This window comes from Microtus pennsylvanicus, chromosome 2 (assembly GCF_037038515.1).
Source record: "Microtus pennsylvanicus isolate mMicPen1 chromosome 2, mMicPen1.hap1, whole genome shotgun sequence".
Taxonomy (NCBI): Eukaryota; Metazoa; Chordata; class Mammalia; order Rodentia; family Cricetidae; genus Microtus; species Microtus pennsylvanicus.
Window position 1 is genome coordinate 117,842,487 of NC_134580.1, and position 17,022 is coordinate 117,859,508.

The window sequence follows — 17,022 nt, forward strand, 5'->3', positions numbered from 1 at the left end:
TATTTGACTGTGTCAGGAAAATGTGTGGAAATTTTCTACAAATAAGCTTCACTATTTAGTGTATGATCATTTGTAATTCAAAAGTTACCTTTTAGACAGAGCAGTTGGAACTTACACCTGTAACAACCTGTACATAAATTGGCCAAGGTAAAATAAAACTACACACTAGTAAAAGTTTATTCTTTTGTTTTTTGGCTTTTTTCCTCCAGGAAGAATAAGAATTGTAGCTTTTAAATGAGAGAATTTTGTATTATTTTTATCTTATTTGTTTATTTATTTGTTATTTTTTTTCTAGCTTGGGAAGTAGAAAAAGAGACCTTTATCTGATCTTGTCTTCCAGTCCATTGTGAATCAAGAAAGACTCATTGAAAACTCCTTTGAGAAGAGTCTACTGTGAAGAAGGCAAACAGACAACAAGGGTGATAGAAATGCGCGGTTCTGTTGTGAGCTTCCTGAAGGCAAACAGACAGCAAGAATGGAGAAACACACAGTTCTGTCACGTGTTTATCATGGCCTTCTTGGAGTCAACACTGAGAACTGAGAAGGGAGTGAATTTAGAAATGACTGAATTTTATGAGTTTTAAAGAAAAAAATGCTGTTCTTTTAGTGTGGACAGGCAATTGGACTTCAGATCTAGGACTGTGTGTCTTTACTGAATATAGTCATCAGTCTTGAACATGCAGAAACACTTCTTTGTCCTCCATGAATGATGGCAGCTGTCTTTCACTTCAGCGGTGCTTCCAAGATGAATACACATAAATAGTGTGTGCCAAAACCAAAAACATACAGTCTGTGTGTTTATCACTAGAGCTTTCTAGTGTACCCCCCTTGTATTTGAAATATTTATGCTACTCAACCTTAATTGTAACTTTTTGTCAATAAATAACCTTTCAAAAGAAATATGATTCATATTCATGTTTTGATCAATTCTCTAATTTGTACCCATAAACAGCTTGATAAAATTGTAATTTAATTTTTTTCATAATTAGTGTGCAGTTTATGGTACAAAACTTACTGTTTGTTTTTCTTCATACTTTTCTGAGACTTTTTATATATTTTACAGTAACAATTTTAATACTAACTGTATTGTGATATCAGAGAAGATGATTTTAATAGAATATATTTTATTTCTTCTTTGACAATCCCATATGTGTAAACAGTGTATTGTAATTATATTCTTTCCCAACTTCCCACTCTCATTCCCCCTAAGTATCCTCATCCTTCTTTCAGGATGATATCCTCCTCCTCCTGTAATTCTCTGAATCCAATTAGTGTTGACTTGTGTTATTAGCTTGCTCTTGTGCAAGTAACCATAGCTACAGCAAGTTCACAAGTGGTAGCAGTTATGCCGTGTCTAGAGATAGCCTTTCACAGTATTCCTCCTCATCCTTTTTGTTTACCTTTTTTCTCCCCTCCCTTCTACGCACGTTTCATGAGCCTTGAGTGGAGTATGATAGTAATGTCCCATTTAGGGCTTAGCACTTGGTAGTCACCTACTCTCAACACTTTGGTAAGTTAGGAGTCTATGAGTCTATGTGCTTGCTGCTGACTTTTGCTGAGAGAAGATTCTCTGACCAAGATCAAGGGCAACAGTAATGTATGGATATAATCATAAATATTTAAAAGTCAGTTTAACAACATGTTCATTTAATAAAACAGTAGTAGGAGGTTCCTCCTAGGATGTAAACCTGGCTTTGGACCAGGTTTACAGGACCAGGCATGGATTCCTCCTTCCTGTGGAGGATACTTTAATAAAAAGTGTTTGGTTATTGGAATAATCTTCATGATGCTATTACACCATTGGGCAAATCTTGTCTGGAAAGGTTACTTTAGTGTGCAACTGGGTAATACTATTACTGGCTTTTCTCACCCAGCAGACTGTATAGCACCTCCTAGCATTATGAGAGCTAGCAAGAAGGGTGTTTTCAGATCAGTTTAAGTTTGATTTTTTGATGTCTTGTAACCAGAGTGTATTGTGTCTTTGGTCATGGGATCTTTTTTTTTCTTTCACACACATTTATTTAAACAATAAAAAATCCCCTAAATCCAACATATACCCAGAGCAGTGTAATGCTTTAAAAGGTTCATAGTGGGGGCTGGAGAGATGGCTGAGTGGTTAAGAGCACTGACTGCTCTTCCAGAGGTTCTGAGTTCAATTCCCAGCAACCACATGGTGGCTCACAGCCATCTATGATGAGACCTGGCGCCCCCTTCTGGCATGCGGGCACACATGGAAGGAATGCTGTACACAAATAAATAAATAAATCTATCTTTAATAAAAAAGGTTCATAGTGGTAGAGCATTTGCCTAGCATGCAGAGTCCTACATTTAATCCCCCAGAAGTATTACTAATAGCCACCTACCCACAGTGCAATAGGACTTGTCAAGAGGTTTGTAACAGCTGTAGACCCAACACAGGTCAGATGATGAACAGATCTGTTTGTGGTGGTCAGCTGTGACCTAGGTACCTTAGACAACAAAGATGTTTCTTAACTACTCTGTCTGCTTTACTGATTTTCTGTTTGGTTGCTTTTCAAGACAGGGTTTCTCTGTGTAGCCCTGGCTGTCCTAGAACTCACTCTGTAGACCAGGGTAGGCTCAAACTCAGATCTTCCTGCCTCTGCCTCCTGAGTGCTGGGATTAAAGGCTTGTGCCACCATCTCCAGGTCTTGGTTTACTGATTTTCAAGCACGGTGTATGGTTGTTGCCTATTTAAAGTTTAAGCCTATCTCTTGCCACTTGGGTTTTAGTGGTCCTCAGCACCTGGCATCACCATCTGCCAGCTCTTTTCATTCATCTTGGTTAAAGTTGTCCAAAATCTGTACTGCCCTCTGGAGATCTGTGGCCTTCTTAGATGGGTGGGATTGATGGCAGATACATTCTCTAGGGCTCAGAACTGGAAATGGGAGGGGTAGCTGATGGTGGCTACTTAGGCCTGCAAAGCTACAACAACAATCATGGTGTATTCCACTCACCCTGTAACATCAAGGAGAGAAGAATACACTGGTCATTTCTTTACTCGGGTCCACATCATAGTCAATACCCACAAGTGTTTCTTCATATGGATTTTAGAAACTTCACCTCTTATTTCTGAATGCACATGTCCTGAAGGTCCCATCAATTTCCAGGTCAATATTTCTCTTTCTAAGGTTGCCTTTGCTGCCTGATCCATCCCTTACCCGCCCCGCCCCCCAACACACTGAGACCACAAGTTCTGTATTTTCTTCAGGATTCACTTATTCCATACAGAACCTGCTTCTAAGAGCTAGAAGGAATCATTTGGTACATAAGTACCCAGCTGGATAGGACCATAGCCCTGGTGCAGCTTGGGTTCTGACTCACATGGCCTGGTAGCCACAAGGTGGACAGGGAATGATGCTGAACCACACTGTCTTGGTGTGTTTCAGGGGCTCCATTGTCCTTAGCTCTTAATGAAGCTGATCGAGCCTCTTGTGGTGGGAAGCACCCTGAGCACCATAAATCTCCCAGGGGGTAGAGTACATCTCCAGGCTTAAGCGGCTCAGCCTGGTGGTGTGGCAGAGCAGATGTTCCAGAGCAGCCACAGATATGGGATTCTTTAAGTAGTTGAATGTGGTGATCTGGGAGCAGCTGCTCAGGGCAGGCAGGAGGGCACTGAGCTGGGAGTCCCATAATCCTACAGCTCTCCCAAGTTCAGGGTCTTCAGGGTAGCTGCGACTGTCTCTAGCAGGACTCAGAGGGGCTCAGGACTTACGTTGGTCCATATGAAACCACTTAGGTCCAGATGTTTGAGCTGACAGATGCCTGGACACTAGGTCAGGGACTTCAAGTCTGATTCTGAAAGCTCACAGTCAGCCATAGACAGAGTCTCCAAGGGGACCTTCAGGCACCTGAGCAGTTTGGTCCATTTGACCTTCAAGGAAGGAGACCAAGTCCAGGGAAAGCTTGCAGAAGCACTCCAGACTGAGAAACTGAGTGGTAAATTGGTTGATCTACTGCCCCTTCTCCTGGTGGGGGGAATGGGGACAGGCATGCAGATATGAGAGAGAAGGAACTTGCAAAGATTTCTCATTTGGGCCATGTAAGGAGCAAAGCTGGCCAGGGTGGACAGTTTCCAGGTGCAGCACACTTCCATTTTCTCCAGATAGTCCAGGTCCAGCATTTCCAGAACCTTCACAATGTTCTAGAGAACTATCGTGGAGATCTTCAGCTTTCTTACAGTCCAGCAAGCCTTTTCTCCCTTCTAGCCACAGTAAGAGGTAGAACAGGCTCGCACCCAGGGCTCTTGGCTTGAAGCACATGTCTATAAACACCTTCAATGACTCCTTGGAACCTCTGTCTTGTGTTTTCTTCTTACGCTCGACCTCTAGAGAGCAAGCAACTGCCCAATCTCTAGCCCATATGTTCCAGAAGTCCTCGTGCAAAACACACAAACCCTGAACTCTCAGTTTGTGACTCCTAGGGTGAACCTTCTGGTCAAGCAGTGTATCAGTCCCATCCAGTGTGGTTCTTAAGGTCTCCAGGTAGGGTGCCTTCATCTTTATCAGACCCCCTAGTGGAGACAGGGGAAAGGCCAGATCTGCACCATCGCCTTCAGGATCATAGACCATTTGTGACTGAAGGCTTCCTTGAAGAGTGGTGGGAAGAGCTTCATGGGCAGGTCCTGCAGACCAGTGATGGCCAAGGACTCGTCCCTCAGCCGGCTCCGCATTGCCAGCTGCAGGGGTGTGGGTGTGGCCTGGAAGCCCATCCTCAGGGATCTGCAGGGAGATGATCCGGGGGGGTGGTTCCCAAGCTGTCTGATGGAGCCACCAGAATATGTAACCAGGATACTCAGGCTAAAGGTACCACCCATCAATGAGCAAAGGCAGGAACTGGGTCTTCGGCTGGCGATATATGCAGAGAACCAGTGATCCACAACAGAGTCTCTGTGCTGCACTCCAGAGGCCAGGGTTCTCCTACTGAAACATAAAAAATGTCATTGTCCTGTACTTCCTGGCCAGCTATAGGATCCTAACCATCTATTTCTGGTGGGAAAACTAGAGAATGTCAGTAGTCTGTGTTGTTTGAAGGGTCTTTCCTGATTAGTAACTTATAGGCAAGTAGTCCACGTCAAGCGCTGAGAATTTTACTTAATAATCCATTTTCCATTCTTGCATGTTAACTATGTTCAAATTCCTTTTTTAAAAAGAAATTATATTTTAACTTACAAAGTGGTGGGTTTTTTAAGGTTTGAAAAATATACACATATACACTTAGTTTTGGTAACTCACTCCCAATGCCTTTTCTGTCTTCCCACCCCATCCCTGATAAACTTGTAGCCCGCAGTGTTGCTCTACCCTATTTTGATAATGCATGCTATGCTATTTCCTCACCCTTCTAAAGCCTCTTCTTCCTCAGAAAGAGTGATTTGTATTAATTTTTAGACTAAAATTTGACAAATTGATCTCAAATTTTGGAAATTAATGTAACGGTTTGGAAAGACTCTTATAAATTTATTTGTATGCTAAAATGAAATGTGGGGATACTGTTATACAATGAGATGAGGAGATATGAATGAAGAACTAAAACAGGAAAAACTGGCAAAAATCAGATTAAATAAGTAGACTTTCATAAATTAATTTAAGAAAAATTAGTTTAAGAAGTACCTGAAAGGCCAGGCGGTGGTGGCACACGCCTTTAATCCTAGCACTCGGGAGGCAGAGGCAGGCGGATCTCTATGAGTTTAAGGCCAGCCTGGTTTACAAGAGCTAGTTCCAGGACAGGAACAAAAAAAAAAAAAAGCTAAGGAGAAACCCTGTCAAAAAAAAAAAGAAGTACCTGAAATTATTCCATAGTTAAGACCTTAATGTATATATTTAAGCTATTACAGTTATTAGCTTGTGTCTAATTCAGCCTGGTAAAACCTGAACTCATCATCTTTCTAAGCCTGATGACCTTTGCCATTGCTGAAAAAATGTATCCAGTTGTTTGAAGTCTTATACTACTCCAGTGACAGCTGTATCAATTTCCTCTATATTGTTAAGTTTGTTTCTTTTTAAATGTCTTCGCTTCTATTTGTATCACTCTTATGGTAAACATTTATTGGGATTATAATGATAGTCTCACTTATACACTAAAGCTCACCCAGTCTGTAGGCTTCTCCTTAGAAGCTAAAAGAAAAAGCAGATCTAATTGATCCTTGCCTCCCTTTCTCCCCCTTGAAATTTATCTTCTATAAAGGACTCATTCTTGGGCCTTTTATGACAGGGAAAGATCTTTGAAAACACATAGCTTTGCCTTCATCTTACCATGGTATCTTCTAGCAAGTTTGGAAAATGACCCTGCCTTAAAGCCATCCTGAGCACTTCATGTTTATGGTTTTTAACCTGACACACATGTGGCTTTTGCTATAGTCACCTCTCCAACATCGCCTGTAGTAATATGGGCGGCGGCGGGGCTGCGTCCCCAAAACCCCAGCCGCCGGCCCGGCTAGCTTATGCCCCGAAATAATTACACGGACACTGTATTCTTTTAAACACTGCTCTGGCCCATTTCTAATCATCTGTGTAGCGCCCCTAGGTGCGCTTACCGGGAAGATTCTAGCCTAAGTCCATCCTGGGTCGGAGCTACATAGCGTGCGTCTTCCTGGAGCAGGTAGCATGGCGTCTCTCTGAAGGCGTCTGCTCTGGAGAGGAGAGCTGTCGGGTCTGACCTCACTTCCTCTTCCTCCCGGCATTCTGTTCTGTTTACTCCACCCACCTAAGGGTGGGCCTATCCAATGGGCCTAGCAGTTTCTTTATTGCTTAGCTAATGAAATCAACAGATTGATATATGACACTCCCACATCAATCGCCTCTCCCCACGGACCTTTTTTATATAGGATTATTCAAAACACTTTTATATTTATTTTAATTGTATGTTTACTTTTTCTTCTATTAGACCAAAACCTTATCAGTGGCATATACTGCCTTATTTTCCTTCTCTATATTTAGTATTACATCTAATAATTGGTATGAATTGATATTTGTGGAAATAATTCTTTTTTTTTTCGAGACAGGGTTTCTCTGTGGTTTTGGAACAGAAATAATTCTTGTAGCTCTTTAGTGATGGGAAGATAAAAATTGCATTGTGAAAAACTATTTCCTGCTTTGAATTCCTGAATAATCCTTTAAATTGGCCTTTGTGAGGACAGTGTTTCACAGTTAGTAAATACTTAGTAAATGATGAATTAGTTGATCAATTTGAAAATAAAAATTGGAAGTAAATATGATGGTGTTTACAGTTTTTATGTTCTGTTTTCATTGCTGGTTATTACAAGAAAATTCTGCAGTGCATATTTTCAATTATTTTTCTTTCTCTTTTTCTTTCTCTTTCCCTCCCTCCTTCCCTCCCTCCCTCCCTCCCTTCCTTCCTGTCATTTTTTTTAATAACTTTTGTTTGTTTGTAAGCATGGGTAGGTCAGAAGACATCTTCCAAAAGTCAGTTTTCTCCTTCTGCCATATGGCTCCTGGGACAGAACCTGGGTGACCAAATTTGGCAGCAATTGCCTTTGCTCACTGAGCATCTTGCTGGCTCAGTTGTTTGCTTTTGAAACTAACTTTGAGTGGAGTTTGTTTTTCTTTTCCTCATTAAATATCCAATTTGGTTCTCTTTTCTTGGCCAATACAAAGGTGGTATTTCCTGTCTGTGATATGGCTTGGTTTATAGAAGCCATTGCAGCTGAGATGTAGAAAAGACAAGGTAATCACTGGAGAGAGTATGACATTGTCCTTCCTGTGAATAGAAGATATTGCTGTTGGAACACTGGTGAAAATTGGAATTGCCCACTTTACTGAATTGCCAATTAAATGTAATATTTAATTAGTATCCCCTTTTCTAGGCTGAAAAGTAGATGTCATTTAGATTTAATTGGTGTCTGCTTGAAAAGTTATTAATTGGTAGTTTTAGGTATTTTCATGTTGTCTCTGTGTGACACTAATTTCTAGTATGATTTATTCAAGATTCACTTATTCTTTATTAAATAAGAACTGTCTGTGGCTGTAGTTCAGTGGTGAAGACTTTCTCAGCCCAGGAGCCTTGGGCTCATATATAATGCTGCAACGGAAATAAAAACAAACCAAGAAAGTAGATAGAGTATTGTGCAAATATTGTTTCATCAAAGCTGTTAAGATAAGCAGAAACAGCTTCACAGACACTGAAATGTTTTACTCTGACAGTCATATCTTACCCTGAAGTCAGGATAAAGGATTTAGTAAAATTGTATTAACTACAAATCTGCTTTTCAACAACAACCTGTTAAACTCCTAATGTTCATCTTTTTCATCATTTTGTAGGTAGGAAGTTTGACTCTCCTTGAGAGAACGAATTCATCGTTAAATACAGTTCTTTCTGCTTTTTATCCTCAGAGATTAGTTTCCAGATTACTCATTGGTGATTGTACAGCTCTTTTTCTGTCAGAAGGGTTCACTTACAGTTCTGAAGACTTGAACCTCTCACTCCCATCCCACCCCCACAAGTTCACACAACATCAGGCACTTCAGCTACCCAAGACAGCAGCCCTCCTACCTTGAAACTGTATAAAAGAGTCTTGTCAGATGGCTTACTTTGTATGATGGATTTTCATTTTCCAAAAATAGCTCAAGGTGAATATTCCATTTGATAGTGCTTTCTAGTTGAATTATTAAGTGTTCTTTAAATAAAATTGCCAGTCATCACCAGCTTTTTTCTTGAAATAGGATCTTTATGTTTAGCTTTCACATGTTTATTCATGCTAATTTGTATTTGTACTGTAAAGGCGTAAAAGTGGGTCTTTTATTACTTCCACGTAGAAATAGACCTCCCATAAATAGAAAACTGCAGTTTATTCTATCACGGCTGTTGTTGGTTTCCCCATCCCTGAAATCACCACCTAACCACTATCACTGCGCATTTTGGGAGGCAGACAGATCTTTACTTTCTGGAGCTTACCAGCTCTAGAAACAATTTTATTTTAGCTGTCACAACACCTTAGCCTGTCTCTGGAACGAATGCCTCCCTATGGAATATTCAGCTTGTTATTGGCAGTGGTCTGGTATTGGTCCCTGAAACTATATATTCAAGTTCTAATTCCCAGACCCTGTGGTGACCTAACTTAGCATAAGGACTTTTGTCTGTTTATGAGATTAATAGCACTGAGACAGGAGGGCATGTGGGTTGCCTGGTTGACCTAAGTCACTGACCAGAGTCATGGTGAGAAACAAGAGAAGAGACAAGAGCAGGACAGAACATGCGGTACCATGACCACAAGCCAAGAGACATTTGGAACCATCAAAAGGTGAAAGGTGGGAAGGATCCTCTCCAGAGCCCCTGAAGGAAGTGAAACCTGACTGCTTATTGGGAGAAGTTCATTGTTTTCTAGGTTGTGACTCTTACGAGTAGGTAAAAAGTTCATTGAGTTCAGGAGAAGAAGGTAGGGTTCTTTGAGTCTGCAGGATCATAAGAAAAGTGCCAAACTGTTTCAAATGACTTAAGTTGTCATGTCTGTCGGGGACTTGTTAGGTAAGCTCCTATTAGCGTTTACTGAGAGCCTGCTCCTTGATCAACTGCCTGCTAATGTAAGAAGGGATCTCTTATGGAAGATGTTTGTAGAGAGTGATTTCTGCCAGAGCTAAAAGCCTTCAAGGATGATTCTTAGAGATTACCAAGAAAATTTAGAGTAGCTATGGAAGGGTGAAAAATTGTAAGAGTAGTCAGTTAAGGATTTGGGTAGTTGTGGACATCCCAACACAGTGGAGGAAAAGGCTTACCAAGTGCACATTGTTATAGTAACAGCCCATAGAAGATCGCAGGGCAGAAGATGCACCTGCAAAGATTGCAGGTGCTGTTTATTATAAGAAGTCCTCTTGGCCTTGAGTAGCCCCTTATCTTTGAGATAAAAGTGGTCTTCTGAAGTGGTTATATTTGACATTTGTAATTGAAAAGGAACATTGTAGCACGATTTGAGGAAGGACGGAATTTAAGATTTAAGCCCACGAATTCCAATGAAGGAGTCAGCCTCAGTTTCCTTACGAGATCTAGTGGGTGAGGTGGACATGGGAGGTGGACATGGGAGGTGGCAGAGCTCCGATGCTCGGAGGGAGGTTGGTTCTGTAGAGAAAAGACATGAAGCATGGGTTTCACGCACCTCAAGGAATTCACACTTGAAAATTTGGATATCTGTGTCTTATTAACAGCACCACTGATTTTGAAGACTGGCCAAACTAAGGCAGCTGTACTAGTACCAGAAAGAAAAAAAATGAGCAAGCATTTCTGTGTGATAGTCTGGGCATTGCCTACTGATAGCAAGGAGGGTTAGAAGTAATCATACACTTTTGAGGTAAGGCGTTCTTCAATGCTCAGTGTTCTGATTGAAAAATCTATTTATAGGCAAATGTTATAGTCCTATATTGGATACAATAATTTTATTACTGTTAAATATATATGTACATCATAAAAAATATAAAGATATATTTGATTATTTCAAATGGCAAGGGTTATATATATCAAAGCCACTGTGGAAAACAGTATTTTATGTTTATACACTTTCATTTTTAATCTTACAGTGTCTGCTTTGTGAAACTTCAAATATTATCTATACATTGTAGGTTAAAAAAAAACCACCCAAAACATGGGCATCGATTTTCTTGCCTAATAATGAAATCGTGTTTTAAAAATGCTCTAAAGTTATTCAACACAGGAACATCTTTTGTTTTACTACCTAAAAAACGAGCATAAACAGTGGAGAGAGTTGTAGTTTTTGTGGTACCTCCTCCTTAAGCAATGTTTTTATAATCTTTGCAATGCCGCCCTCTAGTGATGACTTTCCAACATGCATAATTCCTGAGAAGTAGGCCCTGTCTCTGGATTTTGCTAGTTCTTTGCCTTAGCCTGTGTTTTTCTCTTCTCACTGAGCAGTTTTGTTTTTTACGCTATGGTTTTTATTATTGAATGACATTAGGGTGATGTCATGATCTTTGGAGCAAAATCCAAAATTAATCATGAATTGCCATGCTTTCTTGTATTAACCTGTATATTCCTTAATAATCATAAGCTTTATTCAGTTTAAAAAATTTACTCATTGAATGTAGAATTTTCTTATAACATTAGTCTGCTCTGTAGATAAATATTTGTTTTTTAGGCCCTAATTTGTTTTGGACTGTATTTTTGTTCTCTCTAACTGAATTAATTAGTTTTTTATAGGCTTTTCTGATAATTTAGTGTTCTACTTTCTCTCTCTGTATGTGCATCTCCGTTTGTGTTTGTGTATGTGTAAGTTTGCTGTTTGCTTTCTAGTGCAACTTTGACTAAATGCCTTTATATCTCCATTCATCCATCCATCCATCCATCCATCCATCCATCCATCCATCGTCTGTCTGTCTGTCTATCTATCTATCTATCTATCTATCTATCTATCTATCTATCTATCTATCTAAAGTTTGTCACTATTTGGCTTTCAATATAATAGGTGTGTAATTTCTGTAATTTCCTTCATCTAAAAGTAACTTCAAGGCTTGGATGTGACTCAGTTGGTAAAGTGCTTGAAGCACAAACACGAAGACCTAAGTTTGAATCCTAATAAGCACCTATATAAAAGCAGGGCATGGTGACATGCATCTGTAACCCAAACCAAACAGATCTCCAGTATTTCCTGGATAGTCAGTGAGTTCTGGGTTCTATGAGAGACTTTGTCTCAAGAAATAGGGTTGAGTTATAGAAGAGCAGCATTTAATATTGACTTCTGGCCTCTGTGCACACACACACATAATACATAGCATATAACATAACAAAATAAAAACAAACTCTTTGAAGTGATTTAAGGTATTTTAAAATTTTGAGATGTATGTGTTTAAAATGTCGCTAGAAGAATAAAGCTTGTGTGCTTTCCTCCCAAGAGTTTATTTTTCTTTAGATAAACTTAAAGCGGTGTTTAAAATGTTTCCCAGCCCTTGAGGATCATAGTGTTCTCTATATGGGTTATGAGGTGTTGCATGTGTGTGTTCCTCAGATATGCTTCATTTCTGACTGCTTCAGTCATTATATATTTATGAGAATTATATTAAAGTTAAGCATTGCTGTTGTTTGCTTATTATTTTCTCAGTTCCTAACATGTTTTAGTTATACATTTTTGATTCTTAGAAAGTCCGTTATTGATATCTTCATAGTGGACTTCACTGTTTGTTAAATAACAGTATCCTTTTCAATAAATCTTGCAGGTTATTTGACTAGCCAAAAGGGCGGGGGGAGGGAACTTGACCCTGTTTCCCACTGTGCATAATTATTAAAAATTTATATGTGAAAAGCAAAATAATGAAGCCTCAAGATACCTCCCTTGTCTTCAAGGAGGTTAACATTTCTTTCCTTTTTAAAGCATGGAGAATATTACTGTCTGTAGAGAGGAGAGTACTGGGGGTTCCTTCCAGCACTTACCCTGAAGAGAGGAAGCTTAGAAAGTGTTTCTTTTGTTAAAAAAATTGTCCTTTTCATTTTTCTAGGGTTTTATGATTTTTTTCTTTGTGTCTCTTGGTCATGCATATATTTCTTGTTATTGCTTTTCAGAATTATATAACTTTTTCTGTATTTCTGACCGTTTCATACACACATATAATTTATTGTGATTATATTCAACTTCCCTTATTACTTTCTGTCATCTTCCTTCCCCTCTTGATCCCTTCGTCTCACCTAGTCTCTATTAGAGAAAATTACTCCCTCTTTCCTAACACCCATTAGCAGTCATTAGCTTTTCAGGATGTTGTGGAACCTCATGGTCCCCTCCTCTAGCCTTGATGGAAAGTTGGAGGACCCAGTCCTGTGTAAATATTCATCTGGATGGCAGCATTTCAAAGCAGTCTTTGCCATCATCTGGTTTATAATGTTTCCCTCCCCTTTCTTTTGTGATGTTCCTTGGCACTTGAGTCGAAGAGTGGTGGTGATCTGTTATTTAAAGTTGAGCGCTTATCGGTCACTTATTCTCCCTTTTTTTTTGACCAGATAGGAGTCTCTTCATTAGCCACTATCTCTGTAGAAATGAGCTTCTCTGCCCCTTCCCGAGGGCTGCTCTAGCCTGTGGACATAAATGTAAACATGTAGAAGGCAGTTTGATATGCCCATCTAGGAAAACAATAATGTGTTCTGCTCTGACCTGTTTCCTCCCCTACTATATGCTTTTGTCAGGGTTTATGCTATCAGGCATGTACTATATCCCTTCAGTCAGAATGGCTATTTAAGAAAGAGCAGATTCTTGTGAGGTTGTATGGAAAGGGGAGCTCATGTTCAATGTTGGTAGGAGTGTACAATGGTACAGTCACTATGGAATTCCATATGGTGGTTTGTCAGAAAGTAAATGCAGAATTTACATATGATCCAGCTAACACTCCTGGATATATACTTAAAGGATGTGACCAGCACATCCATGTTCAACAGGGGTCTGTGCAGTAGCTAGGAAATGAAACCAGCCTAGATGTCTACCATATGAAGAATGATTCTGAAAATGAGAGACATATACATAATTCAATTATAGTCAGGCTTAAAGAGATGAAACTATGAATTTTTCATGAAAATGAATGCAACTGGAAAATACTGTACTAATTGAAGTAAATCAGGCATGGAAAGACATGATTCTTCCTCATATGTGGATTCCAGCATTGGATATGGAGTTCTGTATTTAAATTTGAGTCAGTATCTATAAGGGCCAGGAAGAAAGAAAAGGGAGGTGAGCAACTAATGAGGAAGATATAGTAAAACACAGAGGTCATGGAACTGTGTGTATTGGGGTTAGATGGGGGATACTAGGTGTTAAAAGACTTATACAGGGATCAAAGGGTCCAGGTAAGTGGAGTTGGAAGAAGGTTAACAAAAATAAGGATTAGTGATAAAGCCATATGTAAACCTGCTACTTTATAAACTAAAAAAAAATCATATCTTAAAATTATGCAACAAAGAGAGCTTGCTGCAGAAATTCTCTTTATGGTTAAATAATTCTGCTTCCAGAAGTCATAGATTATTAAATAAGAACCTCAGTGCTAGGTGTGGGATACCTCCTCTTGAGTCACAGAGAAGGATAGATGCTATTGCCCTTACTCTTGGTTGCCAAGCAGAACTAGATAATCTGGTAAGACACTGTACATTTAGATTACAGGGCACTGAGAAATCAAGGTGGAACTAAACAGAGGCTTCCTCCCTATTGGCTAGCTTTCATAGTGTCAGAAGGTGCTCTACGCGTAGCTGGGAGAGAAAGCTTACCAAGGCCTAGCTCTAGATCATGTGTGATATAATACCTACTTTCTAGGCAAGATATGCCTACCTGTGTAATAATGGCATGGCTGCTTTTGTGACTGGGTTTAAAGCTCATTCAACAGGAGGAGAACACATATGGTGGTTTAAGTCTGGTTAAAAATATTTCCTAAACAGCATGGAAAACAAAACAAAGCAAGTCTTCAGTAGCATAAAGGAAAGGATTTATTACCTTTGAACACCGACAAGATTGTCTAATAGAAGGTTTAATAGAAGAACACACTGAAGAGTGCTTGCAGTGCATGTGCTTGATGAATAGCTTTTGTCATCTGAGAAAGACAGAAAACCCAGCCAAAAATGAGAAAGAGAATTGAACAGTTTAATAAAAGAGGAGACATAAATGGTATGGTGGTTAGTTTTCATTTTCAGCTTGAGTGGAGTTAGACACCTAGAGCTATGGCTTTGAGGTTTAATTGTGGAGGGAAGACTCATCCTGAATGAGAGTGGCGCCAGTCCAAGGCTGGATCCCTGGCTTCACTAAAGAGGACCAGAACAGAGACTGAGCTTAACACCAGCTTTCATCTTTATGGACTTCCTGACTATGGGTACACATGAGCTTCTGCTGCCATGACTTCCTACCATAATGGACTCTACCCTGAAAGCAGTATGCAAAAGAAACCATTTCTAAGTTGTTTCTTGTTGGGTGTTTGATGACAGCATTGAGAAAAGTAATATAAGCGGCTAATAAAAGTGCTAAAAATTACTAGTCAGAGGGCTAATTCTGATTAAAACCATACTAAGATAACCTTACAACATCAACTAGAACCGTTGAAAATAAAAAGGGTAGAAAATATTACATGGTAGTAAAAATATGAAGGCCAATGAAACATCCGTGCTGCCACTGGGAGCATAAATTGGGAAAATAATTTCTGAAAATTATCCAGCAGTATCTTCATAAAGTTTATGTTTATGTAGTGCATATGTCCAACAATTTCAGTAGGAATGAAAAGATAACCATAACAACACATAAGTCACTTTCATTGTTTTTATTAAGAAAAACCTGAAGATAAAAATGTTCATCGATAGTAAAATGGATAGATTGCATGTTCAAGTCAGAATCATAGAGACATGAGAATAGCGGTAAAAACAAATTATAGCTGTATGTAGCAGCAAAGAAATTATGCAAACATTCTGTTGATCAAACTAAGCCAACACAGAGGAGCTTGTTGTATATTATATGGATATGAAACTCAAAAGCAGGAAAATCTAGAATGAGACTTCAGGACAATGGTTCCTTTTGTGGGGAAGGAAGTGGTCTTGGAGTGTTTTATGTTTAGTGGTCTATTTCTTAACAGGATGAGTGGTTGCACTGGGACACTGACTTTGGGATCGCTCAGTGAATTATTCATGGCCTCTTGACTCTTCTCTACCCTTCTGTATGTATATTACGATTCTGTAAAAAGCTCATGGAAAACAAAATGCTTCTTCAGTGAGAAGGCAATCAACTAAAATAACAATTGAAATTCAATACAATGTCACCTGCATTTTATCTCCTATCCAAAGGTGCCAAGGTGCCAACAAATAAAGTTCCTCGCCAGCCTCACACCCAGTCCCACCTTTTTGTCCTGCTTGGATTGCAAGGTATTCTACAAACAGCTCCTCTGCATACTCAGTAAATGGAAACCGCACAGGCCGTGTGCTTTCTTTCCTCGAACTGCCATTTTAAACTTTTCATCTGCTGGTGTAATATCTATAATTTCTTTAAAATACTTTACTGCTTTCTTCATTTTATTACTTCTTTTTTTTAAAAATAAAAGCCCATTTGAGGAATCTGGCTCATTTTGTATAATTTAACACTTAAGTTTTTTTTAATGTTTTCTATTGTATGCAGAATGCATTCTTTTTATCTTTATGTATCCCAGTCTTACTTTATTTGAAATTTATTATGTATATATGTTCATGATATGTATGTGTGGGGGTGCACATGCCACAGTGCATGTGTGATGGGCAAAGGACAACCTTGTGGGCTGCTGTGAATCAGGTTGCCAGGCTTCTGAGGCAAAGGACAACCTTGTGGGCTGCTGTTAATCAGGTTGCCAGGCTTCTGAGGCAAACACCTTTGCTTGCTGAGCTGACTCACTGGGCCTATAGATCACACACTTTATTTTCAATTTTACTGAAAATTATTTTTGAAAATTTCCACCTTTTTATTGATGGTGTTTATAATTCAGGGTAAACTTTAATTTACTGTTAACTTTTGCATTTTACTTAATCTCAAGAGTTAGTCATGGTTGAATTAGCTGGGGAAAGGAGTTAGTTGTAGACTTATCCTCAGTTTTGTGGCCTTGCTTACCTTTATTAATTTACTTATTTGAAACTTTCTTATTTACTGAATAAAAACAACACAAAATAAAACAAAAACCAAAGAACCTCTGTCTCTGCAAGCTTTGGGGCAGGTGACCAATAAATAGTATATTTTTCTATTTTGAAGAATAATTGGAAGAGAATAAATCAGATGAAGTGATGGAGAATGGCTAGAAGCAAGTGGGATTGAGACTGTCTTAGAAACAGAGAAACATTCTCTGTCTTATGTCAGAGAAACATTTTAAAACAGGGCTATTTACTCTGAAAGCTGAAGATTACTGGGTTTTGATCTTACTGCATATACTGGCTTTGTGGGAGCCTAGCCTGTTTGGATGCTCACCTTACTAGACCTGGATGGAGAGGGGAGGACCTTGGACTTCCCACAGGGCAGGGACTTTGGACTGAGAGGGAGGGGGAGTGGAGTAGGGGGTGGGGAGTGAGGGGAAGGGG

The 17,022-nt window shown here is 39.3% G+C and overlaps 1 protein-coding gene and 1 pseudogene across 8 annotated transcripts in view; one reads left to right on the plus strand and one right to left on the minus strand.

Moving 5' to 3' along the window:
* The window catches only part of Macrod2 (mono-ADP ribosylhydrolase 2), a 1,861,794-nt gene that overhangs the window by 22,806 nt on the left and 1,821,966 nt on the right, over positions 1 to 17,022 (plus strand). The window lies entirely within an intron of this gene.
* Positions 3,339 to 4,729, minus strand: LOC142845232 (PRAME family member 12 pseudogene; annotated as a pseudogene).